The sequence below is a fragment of the Loxodonta africana genome, unplaced genomic scaffold (genome assembly GCF_030014295.1).
Source record: "Loxodonta africana isolate mLoxAfr1 unplaced genomic scaffold, mLoxAfr1.hap2 scaffold_168, whole genome shotgun sequence".
Lineage (NCBI taxonomy): Eukaryota > Metazoa > Chordata > Mammalia > Proboscidea > Elephantidae > Loxodonta > Loxodonta africana.
Window position 1 is genome coordinate 485,001 of NW_026974916.1, and position 10,000 is coordinate 495,000.

Here is a 10,000-nt window from a genome sequence, read left to right on the forward strand (position 1 = left end):
CGCCGTCTCTCCGTCCTCGCGCGTCGCCGGGCGTGCGTCCGAGCCCGCGTGCCGCCTGCCCGTGGGTGCCGCGTGTACGGGGCCGCGTCCGCGCCCGCGTCCCCGAGCGTCAAGTGCAGGCCGCGCGCGCCTAGTGGAGCGTGCCCGCCCGCTCCGTGTATCGTGTGCGCGGGGGCGACGCGCGTTCCCGCGTGTTCCGCCTGCCTGCGTCTACCTCCGCGTCTCCCGAGCGTCCCGTGCGTGCGTCTGCTGTGCGCGTGCGTCTCCGCGTTTCCGCGTGCCCCGGGCGTGCGTCCGTGTCGCCGGAGGGCGCCGCCGCCGCCGCCGCCGCTGCGTGCGCGTACGTGTCCGCGCGGGTGCGCGCGTGGCCTCTCCGGTGCGCGCGCGCGCGCGCGGCCCCGTCCGTCCGAGTGCGGCGCGCCCTCTTCGGGATGCCGCGCGGGCGCGCGGCCGGGCGTACGTACCTCGTGCCCGTGCCCCCGTCTCGCGCGCGACGCGTCTATCGCGTCGCGCGTGTGTGGCGGGGGCGCCGTGTCCTCCGAAGCGCTGCGGCGCGGCCGTCCGCCCCGTCGCGCCCCTCCCTCCGTCCGCGCGGGTGGGCGTCCCGCTTCGGGGGGGGGCGGCGGGGGTTGGCCGCGGGCGGGCTTCTGTTGGGGGGATCCACGGGCGTGTGCCCCTGAGGCGTACCTTCCCGTGTTTCGGCCGCGCCGTCCGTGCGAGTCGCCGTGCGTCCGGGCCCCCGTGCGCGTGCGCGAGCGGACCGTGTCCGTGGGTGCCGCGCGTCCGCGTTCCCGCGTGTTCTGCCTGCCCGCGCCTACCTCTGTGTCTCCCGGGCGTCCCGGGGTTGTGTCTGCTGCGCGCGCGCGCGCGCCCCCTCGCGTCCATCTCCGTGTTTCCGTGTGCTCCGTGGGCCCGTCCGTGTCTCCGGAGGGCACCCTGCGGTGCGGGCGCACGCGCGCGCGGGCGCGTTCCCGTCCTTCCGTCCGTCCGTCCGTCCGTCCGTCCGTCCTCCTCCTCCTCCTCCTCCTCCTCCTCCTCCGCCCCCCACCGCCCACACCCCCGCCGCCCCCCGCCGCCCCCACCGCCTCCGCCGCCTCCAAACCTCTTCCCCGCCTGGCGGGTGGCAGCCGGCGGCCACGTCGGACTGGATCCGGATATCGCCAGCGTGGGGCCCACGGCAAGGGCGCAGGCGGGGTGGGGTTGGGGGTGCGTGGTGGGCGGTGGGGGGGGTGGCGCCAGCGGTCCTCGGCGGCGGCGGGCCTAGCGCCGCCGGCACGTGCCCCTCCGGTTTCAGTCGGGACCGCCTCCGTGACGTCGAGGAGAGCTTCTCCACCCGTCCGTCCGAGGGCGCGGGGGTTCGGCGGACCGAGGGTGCCGTCGTCCCTCGACGACCGCCTTCGGGTCGCGCGCACACACACGCTCGGAGGCGCCCCGTCTCAACTGAAAGGAGTCGGCGGAGTAGAAACCGCGGCCCTCGAGACAGCTCCCTAACGCCGGGTGCGTGCGGCGGGGTGCTTTCTACACCCTACAGAAGGAAAACGCCTGTGGCCGGAGTTCTCGACGCCCGCCTTTCGACGCACCCTCTCGTCGCCTCGCTCCGTTTCCTAAGGCTCTCGTGACTCCTCCCGTTCTATTTCAGGGAGGCGCAGCTGAAGGGCTATCCGCTCCGCCCGTCCGTGAAGTTGGGCTTTCCCCCCGAAGGTGGCCGGAAGGGGGTGGGGGGGCGCGTGAGCCAAAGGATCTTGAAAACGCGGCGGCGGCGGTACCGCTTTCGGCTCTCGCCGATCCCACGCAGAGGCGGGGGCGCGGGCAGGTCCGCGCGCAGGTGCCCGTGCGAAGGTGCAGGCGCGTGCAGGCGCGGGCGCGCGCGCGCGCGCCCTCGGGCAGGTACGTAGAGGCGGGCGCCCGCGCGTGCACACCCCTAGGCGTACGCACGGGCACGGACGCGCCCGAGGGCGCGCGCGTACCGGCGCGGGCGCGCCCGTGTGGGCGCGCCCACGCCTACGCGCGTGTACCCGCGCGGGTACGCACGGGCAGGCACGTGCGTACCGCCCGCCCGCGCACGGGCGCGTGCACGCGCCTGCGTGTCCGTATCTGCAGCCACGGGCGTGAGCGCGTGGGCGCCTACCGTCCTTCTTCTACCTAACGCCGTCACCGGGCTGGCTCGGCGTCCAGGTATGCCTGTCTCCCCCTCCCCTCCAATCCCCTCCCCCTCCCCGCCCCCTCCCCTCCCCTCCCCTCCCCCTCCCCCTCCCGTCCCTCCCCCCTCCCCCTCCCGTCCCTCCCCCCTCCCCCGTCCCCCTCCCCCTCCCCTCCCCTCGTCTCCCCTCCCCTCCCCCTCCCCCTCCCCGTCCCTCCCCCCACCGCCTCCCCTCCCCCACCCCTCCCCCTCCCCTCCCCCTCGCCTCCCCTGCCCCCATCCCCCTCCCCTCCCCCACCCCTCCCGCCCACCCCCTCCCCCTCCCCCTCCCTCTGCCTGTCTCCTTCCTTTTCTGAAACCGGGTTTTCCTCTTCGAGAGCCGTTCCGCCCCTCGGGCGAAACCAACTCGCCGCGTACCGGAGACCGAGTGCAAAGACGGAGCCCCGGCGGCGCGGCGGCGGCGGCGGCTCGGAGCTCGGCTGCCGACCGAGATCGTCGGCGGTTCGGATCCGCCGGCTCCTCCTTGGGAAGCCCGTGGGGCGGCTCGACTCTCTCCCCTAGGGCCGCTCCGAGTCCCGAGCCGCTCGACGGCACGCGACGGCAGCGGCGCCGCAGTCAGTTCTCTATCTAAACGGAAACGACGACGATGACGAACGTCAGTCTTCACCGCCACGCCCTACTCCCCACCCGAGCACCGTTCCAACTCGGGTGTTTCTCTCCCTGTGGCGGGGGTCCCCCCCGACTGAGAAAAAATAAACCGCCCCCCGAGGACGGCCCGCGTTCGGAGCCTCTTGGTAGTAGCGCGCCTTCACGGGACGACGGCACGCGCGCCCGTCACCCGCTTCCCGGAAAGCTCCCCCCGCAGAGAGTCGCGAACTCGGGCGAAGACGGAGGAGTCCGCGTACCCGTCGCCCAAGGTTCAGCCATCGTCCGATTGGAAACCGGTGCCTTCCCGGTCCCGCCTCCCCGTCGATCGACGCCTCCCGGGGGTGGGATGGCTTCCAGCCGAACCAGCCTACCGTACCCTTCCCCTCCTACGTACCTCGGGAGGTCGGCTCGGACAGGGAGGGGCCCGTCAGATGTCCAGTCCGCCGTGAGCTTTCCACGACGACGGTCGGCCGGTCGGCCGGTCGGTCGGTCGGTCGTCCCGGAACACCCCGGTCGGGTCCGCGCGCGCGCGGCACGGGCTTCACACACCTCGCTCCTCTGGCTTCCCGGGAGACGCTCGCGGCACGGCGACGCGTGCAACGCGGGAACGGCGACGCTGCCCTCGGCCTTACCGTCCCCCCCCTCCAGCCGAATACGGCCCCGGCCCTCACCGCGGGCCGAGTTGGGGGGCTGGGGGTCGGGCCGGGGGGGGGATCGGCGGCGGCGGCCCTCGTCGGCAGGCGGCGCTAGCGCCGCCGGCGTGCGGCCTTACGGTTCCCGTTGCGATTCCCCTCGTGGGCGCGGAGAAAAGCCTCTCCATCCGGCCAAGGGGGCGCCCGTTCGGCGGACCGAGGGCGACGACGGGGGGCTGCCCGTCCGCCTGAGCGCGCGCCCGCTCCCGCAGGCACAGGCGCGCGCGGGCGCAGGCACAGGCGCACACGCTCAGACACGCGCTCACGCGCAGACGCGCACTCAAACCCATACAGACACGCACAGACGCACACACAGACGCACGCACAGACCCGCGCTCACGTGCGCAGGCGCCCCCACAGACGCAGGCGGGCACGCACACGGGCACGCCCGCAGACGCGCACGCGCACGCACGCAGTCACGCGCGCACACGCAGGCACACACGCCCGGACACGCGCGCACACGCCCCCGCAAAGACGCGCCCCCGCACAGACGCGCGCGCGCGCAGGCACGCACACCGGGACGCGCGCGCGAACGGACGCACGCACGCGCGCAGGCACGCGCGCACACGCACCAGGCCACCCGGAACGTTTGCCAACTCCCCGCCCACCTCAGCACCCCACCCCCCGGGCCCGAGGCGCGTGGTCCCCCACCGCCCCCACCCTCCGACCCCCCCACCGCCCCGCTCTCGGCCTCCCACCCCCCAACCCCCCTCGGGCACTCCACCCCCCACCCCCACGACTCACGCACACACGCCCGCCCGCCCGCCCGCCCGCCCGCCCGCATTCGGGAGCCGCCGGAGATCTCTCGATGCTCGAGACGCCGACTCACCCCTCTCCCTCCCCCCCCCCGCCCCGGAGACGCCACCTTCCCGAGTCCGCCCGCGAGCCCGGAGAGCACTCGCTCGGGCCGAGCCGCCCGAGGGCCTCTGGGCGGGCGTTCGCGGCTGGCCCGCCGCGCCTCCGCTGGACCTCACTAAGTCCGGCCTCGCTCCCGAGAGCCTCGAGGGCCTCCCTCGGTGAGATGTCTCCCCAGTCGGACCGGGGGGCCCAGAGCCGGTCCGTACCGGCTCTGGGAAGGCGTTCCCGGCCTCCCCCCCGCCCCCCGTTTGCCCGCCCGCGTCGCGGGAGGATGGAAAGCGATGAGGAAGAACGCTCTCGGTGGCGGCCGTGGTTTTCTTTTGCGACGCGGATGCCGGCAAACGCACGGCTCCCTCCCTCCCTCCCTCCCTCCCTCCCTCCCTCCCTCCCGACGCAATTTGCCCGTTCAACCCGCCTCACGCGTACCGTTGGCTCGGCGACAGGGACGACGGCGGAAAACGTCTCCCGGTCTGCCTGCTGCGCCACGCGGGCACTCAAAGAACGAGGAGGAAAACTTCGGGGACTGGCGGTCTCATCCCGTCCCGTTTGTCGCGTCCGTCCAAAGGATACGGATCGGAGAACACCTGCCCGTCCGACGCTTGGGACGTGCTCTCTTCTCCCTCCCGCCCCCGGTGGACGCTCATCCCCTCGGGCGCCCCCCCCCCGTTCGGCCCTTTCGGGGGCGAGCGCGCGCGCGCGCCCCATGACGCTCCCGAGAGGTTTCCCCGGCGGCCCGGGGGAGTCTGTCCCCTCTGCCACCCTCGAGCCCCGGCCGGGGCCCAGGTGGACCCGGTTCCACCCCCCCGCCGCCCTTCGCTCCGGTCGTCGGCCGTCACCCGGCGGCCGCTTCGATACCGTCCCCCTCCGGAGCTCTGCGGCGCCGACGGGATGGGAAGCGGTCCCGGCGGGCGCGCGCTGGCCACGGCGGCCCGGGGCCTTCGCTCCGTCTCCTCGAGCCCGGCCTGGCTCCCGGCGTCCTCCCGGGGTCCTCCCGGGGTCCTCCCTCCCTCCCTCCCTCCCTCCCTCCCTCCCTCCCTCCCTCCCTCCCTCCCTCCCTCCCAGGGCCCCCCCCGAGTGGGACACGCCGGCTGGCCGGCATGGTGCTCCAGGGCTCCAGCGGGGTAGACGGGATCTTCCTGGCTGAGGGGCGAAATGGCCCGGCTGGGCCGGACCCCCTTGGATCGGAACTTTGGGAGATGGGGCCAAGGTGGTGGAATAGGCTGACGCTTCCGCCTAGCTCTCTTGACGACAAAGACCCGGAAACACAAGCGAACGAGTATGTCTGCGACGAGCGGGGAGTCCTGACCGTCGAAGGCGGGCTTAGACGACGCACTGAGGGGCAGCGGCAGGAAGAGACCTTTCAGGGGCAGAGAGGGTTTACCGGCCCTGCCCCGCGGGGAGCCCTCAGGCACCATTCCCAGAGCGGCTGCTGCAGTGGGCTGGTACCGTCGTTCCACTGCTGTTCCGTCAGGGAGAAGCAGCCAGCCACACAGCCTGCTCACACCTCCGGAACCTGAGGAGGGCCCGGCCGGGCGGATCCCCTTGGCCCAACCGACCCCGCGCTGTGGCCGGCCCCACCGTCTTCCGGCCGCCCCGCGCCGAGAAACGTGTTCGGCGGCGGCGCTGGGAGGCGGGGGAGGGGGGCGGGGGGGGAGCCGGGACGGGGCCGGGCGTCCGGCCGCCCGGCGACGCGCCCTCGCCGGCCGCCGATCCGGATCCGTCCCGCTGCACTCCGCGCCGGTTGTCGGCCGCCACCTGGCGGCCGCTTTGATATCGTCTTCCCCCGGAGCTCCGGCGCCGGCGACACGCGCGGGAGGCGATGTGGCCGCGCTGGCCGAGGCGACGTTCCCGGACGCCGGCGGCGGCGTCGGCAGGATCGTCCTGGCCGAGGCGGGAAAGGGCCCGGCCGGGTGGATCCCCTTGGCCCAACCGACCCCGCGCCGTGGCCGGCCCCAACGCCTTCCGGCCGCCCCGCGCCGAGAAACGTGTTCGGCGGCGGCGCTGGGAGGCGGGGGAGGGGGGCGGGGGGGGAGCCGGGACGGGACCGGGTGTCCGGCCGCCCGGCGACGCGCCCTCGCCGGCCGCCGATCCGGATCCGTCCCGCTGTCGCCCGCGCCGGTTGTCGGCCGCCACCTGGCGGCCGCTTTGACATCGTTTTCCTCCGGAGCTCCGGCGCCGGCGACATGGGAGGCGCTGTGGCCGCGCTGGCCGAGGCGACGTCTCGGGACGCCGGCGGCGTCGGCGGGATCGTCCCGGCCACGGTGGGGCGCCGGCGCCAGAGCCACGTTCCGGAATTGGGCCCGCAGCTTCATGTGGCCGAGGCGGTGGCCGTCGCCGCCGCCGCCGCCGCCGCCGCCGCCGCCGCCGCGCTCCCGGGTGCCGTGTTTTAGACGGCGCTGGACCGAACCGGGCCGCACCGAGACGGCGCAGGCAGAAGAACGGGACAAGGCACGCCCCGGCCGTTCGCGCGCCTTCCTTCGCGCGGCCCGGTCGTCACCGGGGCCTCCGGCGTAGGTCCGGGGTGGCCCGCGGAGGGCGCCCCGGGCCCGGGCGCGGTCCCGCGTGGGGTCCGGACCGTCGGAGAATTTTTTCAAAGTCCCGCTCCGGGGGTCCCCGGGCCGAGGTTGCCGCCCCCGGCCCGCCCCGGCCCGGCCACGGACCCGCGCGGGGCCCGGACCTTCGGAGGGGCCCCGCCGCCCGAGAATTTTTTCCAAGTCCCCCCTCCGAGGGTTCCCCGACCGGCCCGCGTTGGCCGCAGCGCAGGCGGCTGGCTCTGGGCGCCCGCGCGGCCCCGGCCAGCTCCGTCACCCCGTCCCGCGGGTCGACCAGAGGATCCCGGGAGCTCCGGGGGGGGGGGGCGGGGCGCTGGGGGCCATGGGGTCGCGCTACGGACCGATGGCCGGGCCGCAGTTCCGGGGGCTCGCCGTGGGGAGCGGGCCCCTCCCGCCGCGGGGCGTGGCTTTTCTCTCGCCCAAAACGGGCGATTTGGGCCACCAGATTGGTGCTGACACGCTCTCCTCGCTGGGTGACTCCCGCTGAGCAGATGGGAAACCTGGACGGGTCCGTAGACGCCGGTCCACCGACGGCCCACGCCCTCCCCCGCTCCTCCCCGCTTGAGCCGCCCGCCTGGGGCCCGTGCGCCGGCTCTCGCGCGTCCAGATGTCCAGCCGCGGTGCCTCCCCCCGGTCTCCAGTGCCCGAGGGCGGCGTGGCACGGGCGCCGCGGGCCCTCTGACCCGCGTGCCCCTTGTCGCAGGCACCCGCGGTGGCCGCGGTGCTCGCCAGAGTGTGCCCCGCTCCCCCCCTCCCCCAGGCCCACGTGCCTCGCGTGTCAGGCGTTCTCCGTGTGCAGGGGTCCTCGCGGCCACCTTTCCGCAGCCGGGGCGGGCGAGGCAGAAAGCGGGTCCTCTCCGGGGCTGTCCTCGCCCGCCTCCTGGCAGCCCTGGCGGGGGGGTCTTCTCCTCCTCGCTTGTGCCTGGGCTGACCCGATCGATGTGGTGTTGTCGTGCTCTCCCGGGCCGGGTCCGAGCCGCGCCAAGACGAGGGACGGACATTCGTGGCGAATGGGACCGCTCTTCTCGCTCAGCGCGCGGGCCCCTCGCTCCTCCTCCCCGCCCGCCGGTGGTGCGCAGAGGGGCAGGGGCACGGAATCCGGCCCGACCTTGCTCATCTGCCCTCGTTCGCGGCCTCGCGGCCAGCGTCGGCGGTGGCGGGGTCCTGAGACCGAGCAGGACAGCCTCTGCTCGTGGCCCTGGTGTTCTGCCTCGCGTCGGGCCCTCCCCCGCCCCCCGCGGCGGGGGGGCTCTCTGGTCAGGCGCACCCGCGCGCCCCACCCAGGTGGTGCCGGTGCGCCTCGAGTGGCCCTTTGGCGGTGCCCCTGGAACGCTCCAGGCCGTCCCTCAGGTGCCTGAGGCCGGGTGGCGGTGCCGTTTCCCCGTTCCCAGCCCACCCTTCCGGTCACCGCTCACGCGTGTGGGCGTGCGCCCCTCGAGCCGAGAGAAATAAAAAACAGGAGTGCGGCCGAGAGGGAGAGAAAGGATGTGGAGGAAAAAAAAAAAAAAAAGGGGGGTCGAGCGGGGTAAGACCTTTAGAGCACGCACGCCTCGCGGGAGGGTGCCGTGCCTGATCCCGAGAAGGCGGGGGTGAGAGAGGGGTGCGCGCGTGCGTGCCCGCCCCGGTGCTTGCCGAGACCCGCGTGAGGCAAGCGAGAGCGGAAGGAGGAGGGCCCGCGTGTTGCTTCCGCCGGTGCCGAGGGAAGTCGCCCTTGCGAGGTGGGGGCCCAGGCTGCGTAGCCGCGGCTGGGCCCCGGCGGTCCGTTGTTAGGCTCTGTCGTACCTCCTCCCCCCCGCGGGCCGCCCTAGAGCGCGGACCCCTCTACAGAGGGAGACCGGGGGGTGTGTTGGGCTTTTAGGTGCCCAGGCAAGCCTCGGGTGTGCGCGGCGCGTACCCGCGAGGCCCCGCGCGCTCGCCGGAGCCTGGCTCCGGTGAGGCGGGATGAGGCGGAGAAGCTTTAAAAGAGAAACGGAAAAAAAAAAAAACGGACGACTCAAAAGGTGTGACTTTCCGAGGCCCTCGGTCGCCGCTGCGGTGCCCCACCCGTTCCCTCCTCGCCCGAGTGGAGGGTGGACGCAGCACGGAGCCGGGAGCACGCGCCGTCCCCGGGTGAGGCAGAGCCGCCGTGAGCACGAGGCGGCAGGCTCCGTTCCCGGCCGCAGAGGCCCACTGTGCCTTAACCCCCCCGCTGGTGCTTACCAATACCGCAGGCCCCCCCCGCCCATCCCCGGGGCGCCCTCGGGCGCCTGGCGGGGGCCCAACGTGGGGGGCGATGGGTGGGGACGGCCCGTCTTCGGTGAAGAAAGTCTTCTCTAGTCATCTCCGAGGGTGCCTTGGGGGTGCCGGATCCCCCAGCCGCTGCCCCTCGCCTTGCGCGCAAGCCACCGACCGTGGCTCGCAGGCAGAGCCCCCTCTCCTTCCCGCCCGGTGTGGAGGGAGAGGTCCGCCGGCCCCGCGGTGGGGCCGCGCGCCGCCCTTCGCCTGCCGCGGCCCGCGCCTCCCCCCTGCGAGTCGGGGGAGGGCCTTCGCCGGGCCAGCCGTCTGGCGCCGGGGTCGCGCGCGTCCGTGTGTGCGTGTGAGTGTGCGGCCCTCCCGTCGCGCGCCTGGTGCGGTGGGGCCGGGGGTCCGTCCGGCGGACGGCCCCCGCGCCGTTGTGTGCCGCCTCCCGCCCGCACCCGTCCCGTGCCGCCAGCGGTGCGCGGGTGTGCGGGCCCACCTCCTCACCCGGGAGCTTTCCCGGCGATGTGCCCCTGGGCCGGGGGGATGGGCGTGCCGGGGGCCGCCCCCGCAGCGCCTCCCTCGCCGACGTCGATCGACCCCGCCCCGCCCGGCCGGCCCGCGCACACGCCGTCCCCGGTCTGGGACCGCGAACCGGCCTCGCCGCGTTGGGCGTCGCCACCGGGCCTCCCCGGCCGGTGGTGTCCCCTGGCGACGCGCCCTCGGGCCCGGGCCCGGGCCCTGTGTGCGCCGGGCGGGTGGGCGGCGTGTGGCCGTCGTGCGCGTGAGGGTTGCCCGCTGGGTGGGCGGTGGGCTGGAGGAGACAGGGAGCGGCGGCGACCGCGGGGGGGTCCGATCCCCCTCCGCGCCGCCGCCGCCACCGCCGCCTTCCC